We start from the raw sequence: 15,681 nt of genomic DNA, 5'->3' as shown, positions 1-15,681 counted from the left end.
AGGTGCTGGATTTAGGCACCAGTCCCTACGGCGGCGTGGGCTCGAATCCCACCGCTGTCACACTTTTGCCTTTACAAAATGCGTTCTTTGAAAAAGGCTATGATTAACCGGAGCATGCGTTTGTTGAACTGTCAGTAGCGTGGCCGAGTTGTCTAAGGCACTGGTTTTAGGCACCAGTCTCTTTGGGGACGTGGGTTTGAATCCTACCGCTGCCACACTTTTCCTTGAAAAAGGCTATGATTAACTGGAGCGTGCGTTACTTAAACTGCCGGTAGCGTGGCCGAGTGGTGTAAGGCGCTGGTTTTAGGCACCAGTATCTTCGGGGGCGTGGGTTCGAATCCCACCGCTGCCCCACTTTTGCCTTTAAAAATTGCGTTCCTCTAAAAAGGCTATGATTAACCGGAGCATGCGTTTGTTAAACTGTCGGTAGCGTGGCCGAGTGGTCTAAGGCGCTGGTTTCAGGCACCAGTCTCTTCGGGGGCGTGGGTTCGAATCGAACCGCTGCCACACTTTTGCCTTTACAAAACGCTTTCCTTGAAAAAGGCTACGATTAACCGGATCACGCGTTAGTTGAACTGTCGGTAGCGTGGCCGAGTGGTCTAAGGCGCTGGTTTTAGGCACCAGTCTCTTCGGGGGCGTGGGTTCGAATCCCACCGCTGCCACATTTTTCCTTAAAAAAACGTTCCTTCAAAAAGGCTATGATTAAGCGGAGCATGCGTGAAACAGGCGGTAGCGTGGCCGAGCCGTCTAAGACGCTGGTTTTAGGCACCAGTCTCTTTGGGGGCATGGGTTCTAATCCCACCACTGTGACACTTTTGCCTTTACAAAATGCGTTCCTTGAAAAAGGCTATAATTAACCGGAGCATGCGATAGTTAAACTGTCGGTAGCGTGGCCGAGTGGTCTAAGGCGCTGGTTTTAGGCACAAGTATCTTCGGGGGCGTGGGTTTGAATCCCACCGCTGCCACTCTTTTACTTTTAAAAACTACGTTCCTTGAAAAAGGCTAAGATTAAGCGGAGCATGCGTTAGGTAAACTGCTGATAGCGTGGCCGAGTGGTCTAAGGCGCTGGTTTTAGGCACCAGTCTCTTCGGGGGCGTAGGTTCGAAGCCTACCGCTGCCACACTTTCTCCTTCACAAAATGCGTTCCTCGAAAAAGGCTATGATTATCCGGAGCATGCGTTAGTTAAACTGTCGGTGGCGTGGCCGAATGGTCTAAGGCGCTGGTTTTAGGCACCAGTTCCTTCGTCGGCGTGGGCTCGAATCCCACCATTGTCACACTTTTGCCTTTACAAAATGCGTTCCTTGAAAAAGGCTATGAATAACCAGAGCATGCTTTAGGTAAACTGTCGGTAGCGTGGCCAAGTGGTCTAAGGCGCTGGTTTTAGGCACCAGTCTCTTCAGGGGCGTGGGTTCGAATCCCACCGCTGCCACACTTTTGCCTTTACAAAATGCGTTCCTTGAAAAAGGCTATGATTAACCGGAGCATGCGTGAGTTAAACTGTCGGTAGCGTGGCCGAGTGGTCTAAGGCGCTGGTTTTAGGCACCAGTCTCTTCGGGGGCGTGGGTTCAAATCCCACCTCTGCCACACTTTTGCCTTTACAAAATGCGTTCCTTGGAAAAGGCTATGATTAACGGGACCATGCGTTAGTTAAACTGTCTGTAGCGTGGCCGAGTGGTTTAAGGCGCTGGTTTTAGGCACCAGTCTCTTTGGGGGCGTGGGTTGAATCCTACCGCTGCCACAGTTTTCCTTGAAAAAGGCTATGATTAACTGGAGCATGCGTTAGTTAAACTGTCGGTAGCGTGGCCGAGTGGTCTAAGGCGCTGGTTTTAGGCACCAGTCTCTTCGGGGGCGTGGGTTCGTATTCCACCGCTGCCACACTTTTGCCTTTACAAAGTGCGTTCCTCTAAAAAGGCTATGATTAACCGGAGCATGCGTTAGTTAAACATTAGGTAGCGTGGCCGAGTTGTCTAAGGCGCTGGTTTAGGCACCAGTCTCTTCGGGGGCGTGGGTTCGAATCCCACCGCTACTACACTTTTGCCTTTATAAAATGCGTTCCTTGAAAAAGGCTATGATTAACCGGATCACGCGTTAGTTAAACTGTCGGTAGCGTGGCCGAGTGGTCTAAGGCGCTGGTTTTAGGCACCAGTCTCTTCGGGGGCGTGGGTTCGAATCCCACCACTGCCACACTTTTCCTTTAAAAAAACGTTCCTTCAAAAAGGCTATGATTAAGCGGGGCATGCGCAAAACTGGCGGTAGCATGGCCGAGCCGTTTAAGACGCTTGTTTTAGGCACCAGTCTCTTCGGGGGCGTGGGTTCGAATCCCACCGATGCCGCATTTTTCCTTTACAAAATGCGTTCCTTGAAAAAGGCTATGATTAACCGGAGCATGCGTTAGTTAAGCTGTCGGCAGCGTGGCCGAGTGGTCTAAGGCGCTGGTTTTAGGCACCAGTCTCTTCCGGGGCGTGGGTTCGAATCCCACCGCTGCCACAGTTTTGCTTTTACAAAATGCGTTCCTTGAAGAAGGATATGATTAACGGGAGCACGCGTTAGTTAAACTGTCGGTGGCGTGGCCGAGTGGTCTAAGGTGCTGGATTTAGGCACCAGTCCCTACGGCGGCGTGGGCTCGAATCCCACCGCTGTCACACTTTTGCCTTTACAAAATGCGTTCTTTGAAAAAGGCTATGATTAACCGGAGCATGCGTTTGTTGAACTGTCGGTAGCGTGGCCGAGTGGTCTAAGGCGCTGGTTTTAGGCACCAGTCTCTTCGGGGGCATGGGTTCGAATCCAACCGCTGCAACACTTTTACCTTTACAGAATGCGTTCCTCGAAAAATGCTATCAATAACCGGAGCATGAGTTAGTTAAATTGTCGGTGGCGTGGCCGAGTGGTCTAAGGCGCTGGTTTTAGGCACCAGTCCCTTCAGCGGCGTGGGCTCGAATCCCACCACTGTCACACTTTCGCCTTTACAAAATGCGTTCCTTGAAAAAGGCTATCATTAACTGGAGCACGCGTTAGTTAAACTGTCGGTAGCCTGGCCGAGTGGTCTAAGGCGCTGGTTTTAGGCGCCAGTCTCTTTGGGGGCGTGGGTTTGAATCCTACCGCTGCCACAGTTTTCCTTGAAAAAGGCTATGATTAACTGGAGCATGCGTTAGTTGAACTGTCGGTAGCGTGGCCGAGTGGTCTAAGGCACTGGTTTTAGGCACCAGTCTCTTCGGGGGCGTGGGTTTGAATCCCACCGCTGCCACACTTTTGCCTTTACAAAATGCGTTCCTCTAAAAAGGGTATGATTAACCAGAGCATGCGTTAGTTAAACAGTAGGTCGCGTGGCCGAGTGGTCTAAGGCGCTGGTTTTAGGCACCAGTCTCTTCGGGGGCGTGGGTTCGAATCCCACCGCTGCCACACTTTTGCCTTTACAAAATGCGTTCCTTGAAAAAGGCTATGATTAACCGGATCACGCGTTAGTTAAACTGTCGGTAGCGTGGCCGAGTGGTCTAAGGCGCTGATTTTAGGCACCAGTCTCTTCGGGGGCGTGGGTTCGAATCCTACCGCTGCCACACTTTTGCCTTTACAAAATGCGTTCCTCGAAAAAGGCTATGATTAACCGGAGCATGCGTTAGTTAAGCTGTCGGTGGCGTGGCCGAGTGGTCTAAGGCGCTGGATTTAGGCACCAGTCCCTTCGGCGGCGTGGGCTCGAATCCCACCACTGTTACACTTTTGCCTTTACAAAATGCGTTCTTTGAAAAAGGCTATGATTAACCGGAGCATGCGTTAGTTAAACTGTCGGTAGCGTGGCCGAGTGGTCTAAGGCGCTGGTTTTAGGCACCAGTCTCTTCGGGGGCATGGGTTCGAATCCAACCGCTGCCACACTTTTACCTTTACAAAATGCGTTCCTCGAAAAATGCTATCATTAACCGGAGCATGCGTTAGTTAAATTGTTGGTGGCGTGGACGAGTGGTCTAAGGCGCTGAATTTAGGCACCAGTCCTTTCAGCGGCGTGGGCTCGAATCCCACCACTGTCACACTTTCGCCTTTACAAATTGCGTTCTTTGAGAAAGGCTATGATTAACCGGAGCATGCGTTAGTTAAACTGTCGGTAGCGTGGCCGAGTGGTCTAAGGCGCTGGTTTAGGCACCAGTCTTTTCGAGGGCGTGGGTTCGAATCCCACCGCTGCCACACTTTTGCCTTTACAAAATGCGTTCCTTGAAAAAGGCTATGATTAACCGGAGCATGCGTTAGTTAAACTGTCGGTAGCGTGGCCGAGTGGTCTAAGGCGCGGGTTTTAGGCCCCAGTCTCTTCGGGGGCGTGGGTTCGAATCCCACCGCTGCCACACTTTTGCCTTTACAAAATGCGTTCCTTGAAAAAGGCTATGATTAACCGGAGCATGCGTTAGTTAAACTGTCGGTAGCGTGGCCGAGTGGTCTAAGGCGCTGGTTTTAGGCACCAGATTCTTCGGGGGCGTGGGTTCGAATCCCACCGCTGCCACACTTTTGCCATTACAAAATGCGTTCCTTGAAAAAGGCTATGATTAACCGGAGCATGCGTTAGTTAAACTGTCGGTAGCGTGGCCGAGTGGTCTAAGGCGCTGATTTTAGGCACCAGCCCCTTCAGTGGCGTGGGCTCGAATCCCACCACTGTCACACTTTTGCCTTTGCAAAATGCGTTCTTTGAAAAAGGCTATGATTAACCGGAGCATGCGTTAGTTAAACTGTTGGCAGCGTGGCCGAGTGGTCTAAGGCGCTGGTTTTAGGCACCAGTCTCTTCGGGGGCGTGGGTTCGAATCCCACCGCTGCCACACTTTTGCTTTTACAAAATGCGTTCCTTGAAGAAGGATATGATTAACGGGAGCACGCGTTAGTTAAACTGTCGGTGGCGTGGCCGAGTGGTCTAAGGTGCTGGATTTAGGCACCAGTCCCTACGGCGGCGTGGGCTCGAATCCCACCGCTGTCACACTTTTGCCTTTACAAAATGCGTTCTTTGAAAAAGGCTATGATTAACCGGACCATGCGTTTGTTGAACTGTCGGTAGCGTGGCCGAGTTGTCTAAGGCACTGGTTTTAGGCACCAGTCTCTTTGGGGACGTGGGTTTGAATCCTACCGCTGCCACACTTTTCCTTGAAAAAGGCTATGATTAACTGGAGCGTGCGTTACTTAAACTGCCGGTAGCGTGGCCGAGTGGTGTAAGGCGCTGGTTTTAGGCACCAGTCTCTTCGGGGGCGTGGGTTCGTATCCCACCGCTGCCACACTTTTGCCTTTACAAAATGCGTTCCTCTAAAAGGCTATGATTAACCGGAGCATGCGTTAGTTAAACATTAGGTAGCGTGGCCGAGTTGTCTAAGGCGCTGGTTTTAGGCACCAGTCTCTTCGGGGGCGTGGGTTCGAATCCCACCGCTACTACACTTTTGCCTTTATAAAATGCGTTCCTTGAAAAAGGCTATGATTAACCGGATCACGCGTTAGTTAAACTGTCGGTAGCGTGGCCGAGTGGTCTAAGGCGCTGGTTTTAGGCACCAGTCTCTTCGGGGGCGTGGGTTCGAATCCCACCACTGCCACACTTTTCCTTTAAAAAAACGTTCCTTCAAAAAGGCTATGATAAAGCGGGGCATGCGCAAAACTGGCGGTAGCATGGCCGAGCCGTTTAAGACGCTTGTTTTAGGCACCAGTCTCTTCGGGGGCGTGGGTTCGAATCCCACCGATGCCGCATTTTTCCTTTACAAAATGCGTTCCTTGAAAAAGGCTATGATTAACCGGAGCATGCGTTAGTTAAGCTGTCGGCAGCGTGGCCGAGTGGTCTAAGGCGCTGGTTTTAGGCACCAGTCTCTTCCGGGGCGTGGGTTCGAATCCAACCGCTGCCACACTTTTGCTTTTACAAAATGCGTTCCTTGAAGAAAGATATGATTAACGGGAGCACGCGTTAGTTAAACTGTCGGTGGCGTGGCCGAGTGGTCTAAGGTGCTGGATTTAGGCACCAGTCCTACGGCGGCGTGGGCTCGAATCCCACCGCTGTCACACTTTTGCCTTTACAAAATGCGTTCTTTGAAAAAGGCTATGATTAACCGGAGCATGCGTTTGTTGAACTGTCGGTAGCGTGGCCGAGTGGTCTAAGGCGCTGGTTTTAGGCACCAGTCTCTTCGGGGGCATGGGTTCGAATACAACCGCTGCAACACTTTTACCTTTACAAAATGCGTTCCTCGAAAAATGCTATCAATAACCGGAGCATGAGTTAGTTAAATTGTCGGTGGCGTGGCCGAGTGGTCTAAGGCGCTGGTTTTAGGCACCAGTCCCTTCAGCGGCGTGGGCTCGAATCCCACCACAGTCACACTTTCGCCTTTACAAAATGCGTTCCTTGAAAAAGGCTATCATTAACTGGAGCACGCGTTAGTTAAACTGTCGGTAGCCTGGCCGAGTGGTCTAAGGCGCTGGTTTTAGGCGCCAGTCTCTTTGGGGGCGTGGGTTTGAATCCTACCGCTGCCACAGTTTTCCTTGAAAAAGGCTATGATTAACTGGAGCATGCGTTAGTTGAACTGTCGGTAGCGTGGCCGAGTGGTCTAAGGCACTGGTTTTAGGCACCAGTCTCTTCGGGGGCGTGGGTTTGAATCCCACCGCTGCCACACTTTTGCCTTTACAAAATGCGTTCCTCTAAAAAGGCTATGATTAACCAGAGCATGCGTTAGTTAAACAGTAGGTAGCGTGGCCGAGGGGTCTAAGGCGCTGGTTTTAGGCACCAGTCTCTTCGGGGGCGTGGGTTCGAATCCCACCGCTGCCACACTTTTGCCTTTACAAAATGCGTTCCTTGAAAAAGGCTATGATTAACCGGATCACGCGTTAGTTAAACTGTCGGTAGCGTGGCCGAGTGGTCTAAGGCGCTGATTTTAGGCACCAGTCTCTTCGGGGGCGTGGGTTCGAATCCTACCGCTGCCACACTTTTGCCTTTACAAAATGCGTTCCTCGAAAAAGGCTATGATTAACCGGAGCATGCGTTAGTTAAGCTGTCGGTGGCGTGGCCGAGTGGTCTAAGGCGCTGGATTTAGGCACCAGTCCCTTCGGCGGCGTGGGCTCGAATCCCACCACTGTTACACTTTTGCCTTTACAAAATGCGTTCTTTGAAAAAGTCTATGATTAACCGGAGCATGCGTTAGTTAAACTGTCGGTAGCGTGGCCGAGTGGTCTAAGGCGCTGGTATTAGGCACCAGTCTCTTCGGGGGCGTGGGTTCGAATCCCACCGCTGCCACACTTTTGCCTTAAAAAATGCGTTCCTTGAAAAAGGCTATGATTAACCGGAGCACACGTTAGTTAAACTGTCAGTAGCGTGGCCGAGTGGTCTGAGGCACTGGTTTAAGGCACCAGTCTCCTCGGGAGCGTGGGTTTGAATTCCACCACGGTAACACTTTTGCCTTTACAAAATGCGTTCCTTGAAAAAGGCCATGATTAACCGGAGCATGCGTTAGTTAAACTGTCGGTAGCGTAGCCGAGTGGTCTAAAGCGCTGGTTTTAGGCACCAATCTCTTCAGGGGCGTGGGTTCGAATCCCACCGCTGCCACACTTTTGCCTTTACAAAATGCGTTCCTTGAAAAAGGCTATGATTACCCGAGCATGCGTTAGGTAAACTGTCAGTAGCGTGGCTGAGTGGTCTAAGGCGCTGGTTTTTGTCACCAGTCTCTTCGGGGGCATGGGTTCGAATCCCACCACTGTCACACTTTTGCCTTTACAAAATGCGTTCCTTGAAAAAGGCTATGATTAAACGGAGCATGCGTTAGTTAAACTGTCGGTAGCGTGGCCGAGTGGTCTAAGGCGCTGGTTTTAGGCACCAGTCTCTTCGGGGGCGTGGGTTCGAATCCCACTGCTGCCACACTTTTGCCTTTAGAAAATGCGTTCCTTGAAAAAGGCTATGATTAACCGGAGCATGCGTTAGTTAAACTGTCGGTAGCGTGGCCGAGTGTTCTAAGGCGCTGGTTTTAGGCACCAGTCTCTTTGAGGGCGTGGGTTCGAATCCCACCACTGCCACACTTTTGCCTTTACAAAATGCGTTCCTTGAAAAAGGCTATGATTAACAGGAGCATGCGTTAGTTAAACTGTCGGTAGCGTGGCCGAGTGGTCTAAGGCGCTGGATTTAGGCACCAGTCTCTTCGGGGGCGTGGGTTCGAATCCCACCGCTGCCACACTTTTGCCTTTACAAAATCCGTTCCTTGAAAAAGGCTATGATTAACCGGAGCATGCGTTAGTTAAACTGTCGGTAGCGTGTCCGAGTGGTCTAAGGCACTGGTTTCAGGCACCAGTCTCTTCTGGGGCGTGGGTTCGCATCCCACCGCTGCCACACTTTTGCCTTTACAAAATGCGTTCCTTGAAAAAGGCTATGATTAACCGGAGCATGCGTTAGTTAAACTGTCGTTAGCGTGGCCGAGTGGTCTAAGGCGCTGGTTTTAGGCACCAGTCTCCTCGGGGGCGTGGGTTAGAATCCCACCGCTGCCACACTTTTACCTTTACAAAATGCGTTCCTTGAAAAAGGCTATGATTAACCGGAGCACGCGTTAGTTAAACTGTCGGTAGCGTGGCCGAGTGGTCTAAGGCGCTGGTTTTAGGCACCAGTCTCTTCGGGGGCGTCGGTTTGAATCCTACCACTGCCACACTTTTCCTTTTAAAATACGTTCCTTGAAAAAGGCTATGATTAATCGGAGCATGCGTTAGTTAAACTGTCGGTAGCGTGGCCGAGTGGTCTAAGGCGCTGGTTTTAGGCACCAGTCTCTTCGGAGGCGTGGGGTCGAATCCTACCACTGTCACTCTTTTGCCTTTACAAAATGCGTTCTTTGAAAAAGGCTATGATTAACTGGAGCATGCGGTAATTGAACTGTCGGTAGCGTGGCCGAGTGGTCTAAGGCGCTGGTTTTAGGCACCAGTCTCTTTGGGGGCGTGGGTTTGAATCCTACCGCTGCCACACTTTTCCTTGAAAAAGGCTATGATTAACTGGAGCATGCGTTAGTTAAACTGTCGGTAGCGTGGCCGAGTGGTCTAAGGCGCTGGTTTTAGGCCCCAGTCTTTTCGGGGGCGTGGGTTCGAATCCCACCGCTGCCACACTTCTGCCTTTACAAAATGCGTTCCTCTAAAAAGGCTATGATTAACCGGACCATGCGTTAGTTAGACTGTCGGTAGCGTGGCCGAGTGGTTTAAGGCGCTGGGTTTAGGAACCAGTCTCTTCGGGGGAGTGGGTTCGAATCCCACCGCTGCCACACTTTTGCCTTTACAAAATGCGTTCCTTGAAAAAGGCTATGATTAACCGGATCACGCGTTAGTTAAAGTGTCGGTAGCGTGGCCGAGTGGTCTAAGGCGCAGGTTTTAGGCACCAGTCTCCTCGGGGGCGTGCGATCGAATCCCACTGCTGCCACATTTTTCCTTTAAAAAAACGTTTCTTCAAAAAGGCTATGATTAAGCGGAGCATGCGCAAAACTGGCGGTAGCATGGCCGAGCCGTTTAAGACGCTTGTTTTAGGCACCAGTCTCTTCGGGGGCGTGGGTTCGAATCCAAGCGCTGCCACACTTTTGCCTTTACAAAAGCGTTCCTCGAAAAAGGCTATGATTATCCGGAGCATGCGTTAGTTAAACTGTCGGTGGCGTGGCCGAATGGTCTAAGGTGTTGGTTTTAGGCACCAGTCCCTTCGGCGGCGTGGGCTCGAATCCCACCACTGTCACACTTTTGCCTTTACAAAGTGCGTTCCTTGAAAAAGGCTATGATTAACCAGAGCATGCGTTAGTTAAACTGTCAGTAGCGTGGCCAAGTGGTCTAAGGCACTGGTTTTAGGCACCAGTCTCTGCAGGGGCGTGCGTTCGAATCCCACCGCTGCCACACTTTTGCCTTTACAAAATGCGTTCCTTGAAAAAGGCTATGATTAACCGGAGCATGCGTGAGCTAAACTGTCGGTAGCGTGGCCGAGTGGTCTAAGGCGCTGGTTTTTGGCACCAGTCTCTTCGGGGGCGTGGGTTCGAATTCCACCGCTGCCACACCTTTGCTTTTACAAAATGCGTTCCTTGAAAAAGGCTATGAATAACCGGAGCATGCGTTAGTTAAACTGTCGGTAGCGTGGCCGAGTGGTCTAAGGCGCTGGTTTTAGGCACCAGTCTCTTCGGGGGCGTGGGCTCGAATCTCACCGCTGCCACGCGTTTGTCTTTACAAATTGCGTTCTTTGAAAAAGGCTATGATTAACCGGAGCATGCGTTAGTTAAACTGTCGGTAGCGTGGCCGAGTGGTCTAAGGCGCTGGTTTTAGGCACCAGTCTCTTCGGGGGCGTGGGTTCGAATCCCACCGCTGCCACACTTTTGCCTTTACAAAATGCGTTCCTTGAAAAAGGCTATGATTAACAGGAGCATGCGTTAGTTAAACTGTCGGTAGCGTGGCCGAGTGGTCTAAGCCGCTGGTTATAGGCACCAGTCTCTTCGGGGGCGTGGGTTCGAATCCCACCACTGTCACACTTTTGCCTTTACAAAATGCGTTCCTTGAAAAAGGCTATGATTAACCGGAGCACGCGTTAGTTAAACTGTCGGTAGCGTGGCCGAGTGGTCTAAGGCGCTGGTTTAAGGCACCAGTCTCTTCAGGGTGTCGGTTCGAATCCCACTACTGTCACACTTTTGCCTTTACAAAATGCGTTCTTTGAAAAAGGCTATGATTAACCGGAGCATGCGTTAGTTAAACTGCCGGCAGCGTGGCCGAGTGGTCTAAGGCGCTGGTTTTAGGCACCAGTCTCTTCGGGGGCGTGGGTTGGACGCCCACCGCTGCCACACTTTTGATTTTACAAAATGCGTTCCTTGAAAAAGGATATGATTAACTGGAGCGTGCGTTACTTAAACTGTCGGTAGCGTGGCCGAGTGGTGTAAGGCGCTGGTTTTAGGCACCAGTTTCTTCGGGGGCGTGGATTCGAATCCCACCGCTGCCCCACTTTTGCCTTTACAAAATGCGTTCCTCTAAAAGGCTATGATTAACCGGAGCATGCGTTAGTTAAACTGTCGGTAGCATGGCCGAGTGCTCTAAGGCGCTGGTTTTAGGCACCAGTTTCCTCGGGGGCGTGGGTTCGAATCCCACCGCTGCCACACTTTTGCCTTTACAAAATGCTTTCCTTAAAAAAGGCTACGATTAACCGGATCACGCGTTAGTTGAACTGTCGGTAGCGTGGCCGAGTGGTCTATGGCGCTGGTTTTAGGCACCAGTCTCTTCAGGGGCGTGGGTTCGAATCCCACCGTTGCCACATTTTTCCTTAAAAAAACGTTCCTTCAAAAAGGCTATGATTAAGCGGAGCATGCGCAAAACTGGCGGTAGCGTGGCCGAGCCGTCTAAGACGCTGGTTTTAGGCACAAGTCTCTTTGGGGGCGTGGGTTCGAATCCCACCACTGTGACACTTTTGCCTTTACAAAATGCGTTCCTTGAAAAAGGCTATGATTAACCGGAGCATGCGATAGTTAAACTGTCGGTAGCGTGGCCGAGTGGTCTAAGGCGCTGAATTTAGGCACCAGTATCTTCGGGGGCGTGGGTTTCAATCCCACCGCTGCCACTCTTTTACTTTTAAAAACTACGTTCCTTGAAAAAGGCTATGATTAAGCGGAGCATGCGTTAGGTAAACTGTCGGTAGCGTGGCCGAGTGGTCTAAGGCGCTGGTTTTAGGCACCAGTCTCTTCGAGGGCGTGGGTTCGAATCCTACCGCTGCCACACTTTTGCCTTTACAAAAGGCGTTCCTCGAAAAAGGCTATGATTAACCGGAGCATGCGTTAGTTGAACTGTCGGTGGCGTGGCCGAGTGGTCTAAGGGGCTGGATTTAGGCACCAGTCCCTTCGGCGGCGTGGGCTCGAATCCTACCACTGTCACACTTTTGCCTTTACAAAATGCGTTCCTTGAAAAAGGCTATGATTAACCGGAGCACGCGTTAGTTAAACTGTCGGTAGCGTGGCCGAGTGGTCTAAGGCGCTGGTTTAAGGCACCAGTCTCTTCAGGGTGTCGGTTCGAATCCCACTACTGTCACACTTTTGCCTTTACAAAATGCGTTCTTTGAAAAAGGCTATGATTAACCGGAGCATGCGTTAGTTAAACTGCCGGCAGCGTGGCCGAGTGGTCTAAGGCGCTGGTTTTAGGCACCAGTCTCTTCGGGGGCGTGGGTTGGAATCCCACCGCTGCCACACTTTTGATTTTACAAAATGCGTTCCTTGAAAAAGGCTATGATTAAGCGGAGCATGCGTTAGGTAAACTGTCGGTAGCGTGGCCGAGTGGTCTAAGGCGCTGGTTTTAGGCACCAGTCTCTTCGAGGGCGTGGGTTCGAATCCTACTGCTGCCACACTTTTGCCTTTACAAAAGGCGTTCCTCGAAAAAGGCTATGATTAACGGGAGCATGCGTTAGTTGAACTGTCGGTGGCGTGGCCGAGTGGTCTAAGGGGCTGGATTTAGGCACCAGTCCCTTCGGCGGCGTGGGCTCGAATCCCACCACTGTCACACTTTTGCCTTTACAAAATGCGTTCTTTGAAAAAGGCTATGATTAACCGGAGCATGCGTTAGTTAAACTGTCTGTAGCGTGGCCCAGTGGTCTAAGGCGCTGGTTTTAGGCACCAGTCTCTTCGGGGGCGTGGGTTCGAATCCAACCACTGCCACACTTTTGCTTTAACAAATTGCGTTCCTTGAAAAAGGCTATGATTAACCGGAGCATGCGTGAGTTAAACTGTCGGTAGCGTGGCCGAGTGGTCTAAGGCGCTGGTTTTAGGCACCAGTCTCTTCGGGGGCATGGGTCCGAATCCCACCGCTGCCACATTTTTCCTTTAAAAAAACGTTCCTTCATAAAGGCTATGATTAAGCGGAGCATGCGCAAAACTGGCGGTAGCATGGCCGAGTTGTTTAAGACGCTTGTTTTAGGCACCAGTCTCTTCGGGGGCGTGGGTTCGAATCCAAGCGCTGCCACACTTTTGCCTTTACAAAAGCGTTCCTCGAAAAAGGCTATGATTATCCGGAGCATGCGTTAGTTAAACTGTCGGTGGCGTGGCCGAATGGTCTAAGGTGTTGGTTTTAGGCACCAGTCCCTTCGGCGGCGTGGGCTCGAATCCCACCACTGTCACACTTTTGCCTTTACAAAGTGCGTTCCTTGAAAAAGGCTATGATTAACCAGAGCATGCGTTAGTTAAACTGTCGGTAGCGTGGCCAAGTGGTCTAAGGCGCTGGTTTTAGGCACCAGTCTCTTCGGGGGCGTAGGTTCGAATCCCACCGCTGCCACACTTTTGCCTTTACAAAATGCTTTCCTTGAAAAAGGCTACGATTAACCAGATCACGCGTTAGTTGAACTGTTGGTAGCGTGGCCGAGTGGTCTAAGGCGGTGGTTTTAGGCACCAGTCTCTTCGGGGGCGTGGGTTCGAATCCCACCGTTGCCACATTTTTCCTTAAAAAACGTTCCTTCAAAAAGGCTATCATTAAGCGGAGCATGCGCAAAACTGGCGGTAGCGTGGCCGAGCCGTCTAAGACGCTGGTTTTAGGCACAAGTCTCTTTGGGGGCGTGGGTTCGAATCCCACCACTGTGACACTTTTGCCTTTACAAAATGCGTTCCTTGAAAAAGGCTATGATTAACCGGAGCATGCGATAGTTAAACTGTCGGTAGCGCGGCCGAGTGGTCTAAGGCGCTGAATTTAGGCACCAGTATCTTCGGGGGCGTGGGTTTGAATCCCACCGCTGCCACTCTTTTACTTTTAAAAACTACGTTCCTTGAAAAAGGCTATGATTAAGCGGAGCATGCGTTAGGTAAACTGTCGGTAGCGTGGCCGAGTGGTCTAAAGCGCTGGTTTTAGGCACCAGTCCCTTCGGCGGCGTGGGCTCGAATCCCACCACTGTCACACTTTTGCCTTTACAAAATGCGTTCTTTGAAAAAGGCTATGATTAACCGGAGCATGCGTTAGTTAAACTGTCGGTAGCGTGGCGCAGTGGTCTAAGGCGCTGGTTTTAGGCACCAGTCTCTTCGGGGGCGTCGGTTTGAATCCTACCACTGCCACACTTTTCCTTTTAAAATACGTTCCTTGAAAAAGGCTATGATTAATCGGAGCATGCGTTAGTTAAACTGTCGGTAGCGTGGCCGAGTGGTCTAAGGTGCTGGTTTTAGGCACCAGTCTCTTCGGAGGCGTGGGGTCGAATCCTACCACTGTCACTCTTTTGCCTTTACAAAATGCGTTCTTTGAAAAAGGCTATGATTAACTGGAGCATGCGGTAATTGAACTGTCGGTAGCGTGGCCGAGTGGTCTAAGGCGCTGGTTTTAGGCACCAGTCTCTTCGGGGGCGTGGGTTCGAATCCCACCGCTGCCACACTTTTGCCTTTACAAAATGCGTTCCTTGAAAAAGGCTACGATTAACTTGAGCACGCGTTAGTTAAACTGTCGGTAGCGTGGCCGAGTGGTCTAAGGCGCTGGTTTTAGGCGCCAGTCTCTTTGGGGGCGTGGGTTTGAATCCTACCGCTGCCACACTTTTCCTTGAAAAAGGCTATGATTAACTGGAGCATGCGTTAGTTAAACTGTCGGTAGCGTGGCCGAGTGGTCTAAGGCGCTGGTTTTAGGCCCCAGTCTTTTCGGGGGCGTGGGTTCGAATCCCACCGCTGCCACACTTTTGCCTTTACAAAATGCGTTCCTCTAAAAAGGCTATGATTAACCGGACCATGCGTTAGTTAGACTGTCGGTAGCGTGGCCGAGTGGTTTAAGGCGCTGGGTTTAGGAACCAGTCTCTTCGGGGGAGTGGGTTCGAATCCCACCGCTGCCACACTTTTGCCTTTACAAAATGCGTTCCTTGAAAAAGGCTATGATTAACCGGATCACGCGTTAGTTAAAGTGTCGGTAGCGTGGCCGAGTGGTCTAAGGCGCAGGTTTTAGGCACCAGTCTCCTCGGGGGCGTGCGATCGAATCCCACTGCTGCCACATTTTTCCTTTAAAAAAACGTTTCTTCAAAAAGGCTATGATTAAGCGGAGCATGCGCAAAACTGGCGGTAGCATGGCCGAGCCGTTTAAGACGCTTGTTTTAGGCACCAGTCTCTTCGGGGGCGTGGGTTCGAATCCAAGCGCTGCCACACTTTTGCCTTTACAAAAGCGTTCCTCGAAAAAGGCTATGATTATCCGGAGCATGCGTTAGTTAAACTGTCGGTGGCGTGGCCGAATAGTCTAAGGTGTTGGTTTTAGGCACCAGTCCCTTCGGCGGCGTGGGCTCGAATCCCACCACTGTCACACTTTTGCCTTTACAAAGTGCGTTCCTTGAAAAAGGCTATGATTAACCAGAGCATGCGTTAGTTAAACTGTCAGTAGCGTGGCCAAGTGGTCTAAGGCACTGGTTTTAGGCACCAGTCTCTGCAGGGGCGTGCGTTCGAATCCCACCGCTGCCACACTTTTGCCTTTACAAAATGCGTTCCTTGAAAAAGGCTATGATTAACCGGAGCATGCGTGAGCTAAACTGTCGGTAGCGTGGCCGAGTGGTCTAAGGCGCTGGTTTTTGGCACCAGTCTCTTCGGGGGCGTGGGTTCGAATTCCACCGCTGCCACACCTTTGCTTTTACAAAATGCGTTCCTTGAAAAAGGCTATGAATAACCGGAGCATGCGTTAGTTAAACTGTCGGTAGCGTGGCCGAGTGGTCTAAGGCGCTGGTTTTAGGCACCAGTCTCTTCGGGGGCGTGGGCTCGAATCCCACCGCTGCCACGCGTTTG

The 15,681-nt window shown here is 51.2% G+C and overlaps 50 non-coding genes across 50 annotated transcripts; all 50 read left to right on the top strand.

Annotated features, from left to right (window-relative positions):
• The first annotated feature begins 270 nt into the window (after positions 1–270).
• On the top strand, positions 271–352 carry TRNAL-UAG (transfer RNA leucine (anticodon UAG)). The gene has a single exon. It is a non-coding gene; the product is annotated as a tRNA-Leu (tRNA).
• Positions 353–580: 228 nt separating this feature from the next.
• TRNAL-UAG (transfer RNA leucine (anticodon UAG)) lies at positions 581–662 on the top strand. The gene has a single exon. It is a non-coding gene; the product is annotated as a tRNA-Leu (tRNA).
• A 221-nt stretch (positions 663–883) lies between these two features.
• On the top strand, positions 884–965 carry TRNAL-UAG (transfer RNA leucine (anticodon UAG)). Its single transcript has one exon. It is a non-coding gene; the product is annotated as a tRNA-Leu (tRNA).
• A 73-nt stretch (positions 966–1,038) lies between these two features.
• Positions 1,039–1,120, top strand: TRNAL-UAG (transfer RNA leucine (anticodon UAG)). Its single transcript has one exon. It is a non-coding gene; the product is annotated as a tRNA-Leu (tRNA).
• Positions 1,121–1,348: 228 nt separating this feature from the next.
• TRNAL-UAG (transfer RNA leucine (anticodon UAG)) lies at positions 1,349–1,430 on the top strand. The gene has a single exon. It is a non-coding gene; the product is annotated as a tRNA-Leu (tRNA).
• A 73-nt stretch (positions 1,431–1,503) lies between these two features.
• On the top strand, positions 1,504–1,585 carry TRNAL-UAG (transfer RNA leucine (anticodon UAG)). The gene has a single exon. It is a non-coding gene; the product is annotated as a tRNA-Leu (tRNA).
• Positions 1,586–1,794: 209 nt separating this feature from the next.
• On the top strand, positions 1,795–1,876 carry TRNAL-UAG (transfer RNA leucine (anticodon UAG)). The gene has a single exon. It is a non-coding gene; the product is annotated as a tRNA-Leu (tRNA).
• Positions 1,877–2,103: 227 nt separating this feature from the next.
• On the top strand, positions 2,104–2,185 carry TRNAL-UAG (transfer RNA leucine (anticodon UAG)). Its single transcript has one exon. It is a non-coding gene; the product is annotated as a tRNA-Leu (tRNA).
• Positions 2,186–2,406: 221 nt separating this feature from the next.
• On the top strand, positions 2,407–2,488 carry TRNAL-UAG (transfer RNA leucine (anticodon UAG)). The gene has a single exon. It is a non-coding gene; the product is annotated as a tRNA-Leu (tRNA).
• Positions 2,489–3,163: 675 nt separating this feature from the next.
• TRNAL-UAG (transfer RNA leucine (anticodon UAG)) lies at positions 3,164–3,245 on the top strand. Its single transcript has one exon. It is a non-coding gene; the product is annotated as a tRNA-Leu (tRNA).
• A 73-nt stretch (positions 3,246–3,318) lies between these two features.
• Positions 3,319–3,400, top strand: TRNAL-UAG (transfer RNA leucine (anticodon UAG)). Its single transcript has one exon. It is a non-coding gene; the product is annotated as a tRNA-Leu (tRNA).
• A 73-nt stretch (positions 3,401–3,473) lies between these two features.
• TRNAL-UAG (transfer RNA leucine (anticodon UAG)) lies at positions 3,474–3,555 on the top strand. Its single transcript has one exon. It is a non-coding gene; the product is annotated as a tRNA-Leu (tRNA).
• A 228-nt stretch (positions 3,556–3,783) lies between these two features.
• Positions 3,784–3,865, top strand: TRNAL-UAG (transfer RNA leucine (anticodon UAG)). The gene has a single exon. It is a non-coding gene; the product is annotated as a tRNA-Leu (tRNA).
• A 537-nt stretch (positions 3,866–4,402) lies between these two features.
• On the top strand, positions 4,403–4,484 carry TRNAL-UAG (transfer RNA leucine (anticodon UAG)). Its single transcript has one exon. It is a non-coding gene; the product is annotated as a tRNA-Leu (tRNA).
• A 228-nt stretch (positions 4,485–4,712) lies between these two features.
• TRNAL-UAG (transfer RNA leucine (anticodon UAG)) lies at positions 4,713–4,794 on the top strand. Its single transcript has one exon. It is a non-coding gene; the product is annotated as a tRNA-Leu (tRNA).
• Positions 4,795–5,159: 365 nt separating this feature from the next.
• TRNAL-UAG (transfer RNA leucine (anticodon UAG)) lies at positions 5,160–5,241 on the top strand. The gene has a single exon. It is a non-coding gene; the product is annotated as a tRNA-Leu (tRNA).
• A 72-nt stretch (positions 5,242–5,313) lies between these two features.
• On the top strand, positions 5,314–5,395 carry TRNAL-UAG (transfer RNA leucine (anticodon UAG)). Its single transcript has one exon. It is a non-coding gene; the product is annotated as a tRNA-Leu (tRNA).
• Positions 5,396–5,468: 73 nt separating this feature from the next.
• On the top strand, positions 5,469–5,550 carry TRNAL-UAG (transfer RNA leucine (anticodon UAG)). Its single transcript has one exon. It is a non-coding gene; the product is annotated as a tRNA-Leu (tRNA).
• Positions 5,551–5,771: 221 nt separating this feature from the next.
• On the top strand, positions 5,772–5,853 carry TRNAL-UAG (transfer RNA leucine (anticodon UAG)). Its single transcript has one exon. It is a non-coding gene; the product is annotated as a tRNA-Leu (tRNA).
• Positions 5,854–6,527: 674 nt separating this feature from the next.
• TRNAL-UAG (transfer RNA leucine (anticodon UAG)) lies at positions 6,528–6,609 on the top strand. Its single transcript has one exon. It is a non-coding gene; the product is annotated as a tRNA-Leu (tRNA).
• A 73-nt stretch (positions 6,610–6,682) lies between these two features.
• Positions 6,683–6,764, top strand: TRNAL-UAG (transfer RNA leucine (anticodon UAG)). Its single transcript has one exon. It is a non-coding gene; the product is annotated as a tRNA-Leu (tRNA).
• Positions 6,765–6,837: 73 nt separating this feature from the next.
• TRNAL-UAG (transfer RNA leucine (anticodon UAG)) lies at positions 6,838–6,919 on the top strand. Its single transcript has one exon. It is a non-coding gene; the product is annotated as a tRNA-Leu (tRNA).
• A 228-nt stretch (positions 6,920–7,147) lies between these two features.
• Positions 7,148–7,229, top strand: TRNAL-UAG (transfer RNA leucine (anticodon UAG)). Its single transcript has one exon. It is a non-coding gene; the product is annotated as a tRNA-Leu (tRNA).
• Positions 7,230–7,456: 227 nt separating this feature from the next.
• Positions 7,457–7,538, top strand: TRNAL-UAG (transfer RNA leucine (anticodon UAG)). Its single transcript has one exon. It is a non-coding gene; the product is annotated as a tRNA-Leu (tRNA).
• Positions 7,539–7,765: 227 nt separating this feature from the next.
• TRNAL-UAG (transfer RNA leucine (anticodon UAG)) lies at positions 7,766–7,847 on the top strand. The gene has a single exon. It is a non-coding gene; the product is annotated as a tRNA-Leu (tRNA).
• A 73-nt stretch (positions 7,848–7,920) lies between these two features.
• TRNAL-UAG (transfer RNA leucine (anticodon UAG)) lies at positions 7,921–8,002 on the top strand. Its single transcript has one exon. It is a non-coding gene; the product is annotated as a tRNA-Leu (tRNA).
• A 73-nt stretch (positions 8,003–8,075) lies between these two features.
• Positions 8,076–8,157, top strand: TRNAL-UAG (transfer RNA leucine (anticodon UAG)). Its single transcript has one exon. It is a non-coding gene; the product is annotated as a tRNA-Leu (tRNA).
• A 228-nt stretch (positions 8,158–8,385) lies between these two features.
• TRNAL-UAG (transfer RNA leucine (anticodon UAG)) lies at positions 8,386–8,467 on the top strand. The gene has a single exon. It is a non-coding gene; the product is annotated as a tRNA-Leu (tRNA).
• A 381-nt stretch (positions 8,468–8,848) lies between these two features.
• On the top strand, positions 8,849–8,930 carry TRNAL-UAG (transfer RNA leucine (anticodon UAG)). The gene has a single exon. It is a non-coding gene; the product is annotated as a tRNA-Leu (tRNA).
• Positions 8,931–8,985: 55 nt separating this feature from the next.
• On the top strand, positions 8,986–9,067 carry TRNAL-UAG (transfer RNA leucine (anticodon UAG)). The gene has a single exon. It is a non-coding gene; the product is annotated as a tRNA-Leu (tRNA).
• A 73-nt stretch (positions 9,068–9,140) lies between these two features.
• On the top strand, positions 9,141–9,222 carry TRNAL-UAG (transfer RNA leucine (anticodon UAG)). The gene has a single exon. It is a non-coding gene; the product is annotated as a tRNA-Leu (tRNA).
• A 686-nt stretch (positions 9,223–9,908) lies between these two features.
• Positions 9,909–9,990, top strand: TRNAQ-UUG (transfer RNA glutamine (anticodon UUG)). Its single transcript has one exon. It is a non-coding gene; the product is annotated as a tRNA-Gln (tRNA).
• Positions 9,991–10,063: 73 nt separating this feature from the next.
• Positions 10,064–10,145, top strand: TRNAL-UAG (transfer RNA leucine (anticodon UAG)). The gene has a single exon. It is a non-coding gene; the product is annotated as a tRNA-Leu (tRNA).
• Positions 10,146–10,218: 73 nt separating this feature from the next.
• Positions 10,219–10,300, top strand: TRNAL-UAG (transfer RNA leucine (anticodon UAG)). The gene has a single exon. It is a non-coding gene; the product is annotated as a tRNA-Leu (tRNA).
• A 382-nt stretch (positions 10,301–10,682) lies between these two features.
• TRNAL-UAG (transfer RNA leucine (anticodon UAG)) lies at positions 10,683–10,764 on the top strand. The gene has a single exon. It is a non-coding gene; the product is annotated as a tRNA-Leu (tRNA).
• A 73-nt stretch (positions 10,765–10,837) lies between these two features.
• TRNAL-UAG (transfer RNA leucine (anticodon UAG)) lies at positions 10,838–10,919 on the top strand. The gene has a single exon. It is a non-coding gene; the product is annotated as a tRNA-Leu (tRNA).
• Positions 10,920–10,991: 72 nt separating this feature from the next.
• On the top strand, positions 10,992–11,073 carry TRNAL-UAG (transfer RNA leucine (anticodon UAG)). The gene has a single exon. It is a non-coding gene; the product is annotated as a tRNA-Leu (tRNA).
• A 73-nt stretch (positions 11,074–11,146) lies between these two features.
• TRNAL-UAG (transfer RNA leucine (anticodon UAG)) lies at positions 11,147–11,228 on the top strand. Its single transcript has one exon. It is a non-coding gene; the product is annotated as a tRNA-Leu (tRNA).
• Positions 11,229–11,604: 376 nt separating this feature from the next.
• Positions 11,605–11,686, top strand: TRNAL-UAG (transfer RNA leucine (anticodon UAG)). The gene has a single exon. It is a non-coding gene; the product is annotated as a tRNA-Leu (tRNA).
• Positions 11,687–12,068: 382 nt separating this feature from the next.
• TRNAL-UAG (transfer RNA leucine (anticodon UAG)) lies at positions 12,069–12,150 on the top strand. The gene has a single exon. It is a non-coding gene; the product is annotated as a tRNA-Leu (tRNA).
• A 73-nt stretch (positions 12,151–12,223) lies between these two features.
• Positions 12,224–12,305, top strand: TRNAL-UAG (transfer RNA leucine (anticodon UAG)). Its single transcript has one exon. It is a non-coding gene; the product is annotated as a tRNA-Leu (tRNA).
• Positions 12,306–12,688: 383 nt separating this feature from the next.
• TRNAL-UAG (transfer RNA leucine (anticodon UAG)) lies at positions 12,689–12,770 on the top strand. Its single transcript has one exon. It is a non-coding gene; the product is annotated as a tRNA-Leu (tRNA).
• Positions 12,771–13,146: 376 nt separating this feature from the next.
• TRNAL-UAG (transfer RNA leucine (anticodon UAG)) lies at positions 13,147–13,228 on the top strand. Its single transcript has one exon. It is a non-coding gene; the product is annotated as a tRNA-Leu (tRNA).
• Positions 13,229–13,301: 73 nt separating this feature from the next.
• TRNAL-UAG (transfer RNA leucine (anticodon UAG)) lies at positions 13,302–13,383 on the top strand. Its single transcript has one exon. It is a non-coding gene; the product is annotated as a tRNA-Leu (tRNA).
• Positions 13,384–14,221: 838 nt separating this feature from the next.
• On the top strand, positions 14,222–14,303 carry TRNAL-UAG (transfer RNA leucine (anticodon UAG)). Its single transcript has one exon. It is a non-coding gene; the product is annotated as a tRNA-Leu (tRNA).
• Positions 14,304–14,376: 73 nt separating this feature from the next.
• TRNAL-UAG (transfer RNA leucine (anticodon UAG)) lies at positions 14,377–14,458 on the top strand. Its single transcript has one exon. It is a non-coding gene; the product is annotated as a tRNA-Leu (tRNA).
• A 55-nt stretch (positions 14,459–14,513) lies between these two features.
• Positions 14,514–14,595, top strand: TRNAL-UAG (transfer RNA leucine (anticodon UAG)). Its single transcript has one exon. It is a non-coding gene; the product is annotated as a tRNA-Leu (tRNA).
• Positions 14,596–14,668: 73 nt separating this feature from the next.
• Positions 14,669–14,750, top strand: TRNAL-UAG (transfer RNA leucine (anticodon UAG)). The gene has a single exon. It is a non-coding gene; the product is annotated as a tRNA-Leu (tRNA).
• A 686-nt stretch (positions 14,751–15,436) lies between these two features.
• TRNAQ-UUG (transfer RNA glutamine (anticodon UUG)) lies at positions 15,437–15,518 on the top strand. The gene has a single exon. It is a non-coding gene; the product is annotated as a tRNA-Gln (tRNA).
• A 73-nt stretch (positions 15,519–15,591) lies between these two features.
• On the top strand, positions 15,592–15,673 carry TRNAL-UAG (transfer RNA leucine (anticodon UAG)). Its single transcript has one exon. It is a non-coding gene; the product is annotated as a tRNA-Leu (tRNA).
• The last annotated feature ends 8 nt before the right edge of the window (positions 15,674–15,681 follow it).

The sequence above is a fragment of the Rhipicephalus microplus genome, chromosome 2 (assembly GCF_043290135.1).
Source record: "Rhipicephalus microplus isolate Deutch F79 chromosome 2, USDA_Rmic, whole genome shotgun sequence".
Classification (NCBI taxonomy): Eukaryota; Metazoa; Arthropoda; class Arachnida; order Ixodida; family Ixodidae; genus Rhipicephalus; species Rhipicephalus microplus.
The sequence above is the reverse complement of the archived record's forward strand: the minus strand, read 5'-3'. Positions and strand labels throughout refer to the sequence as shown.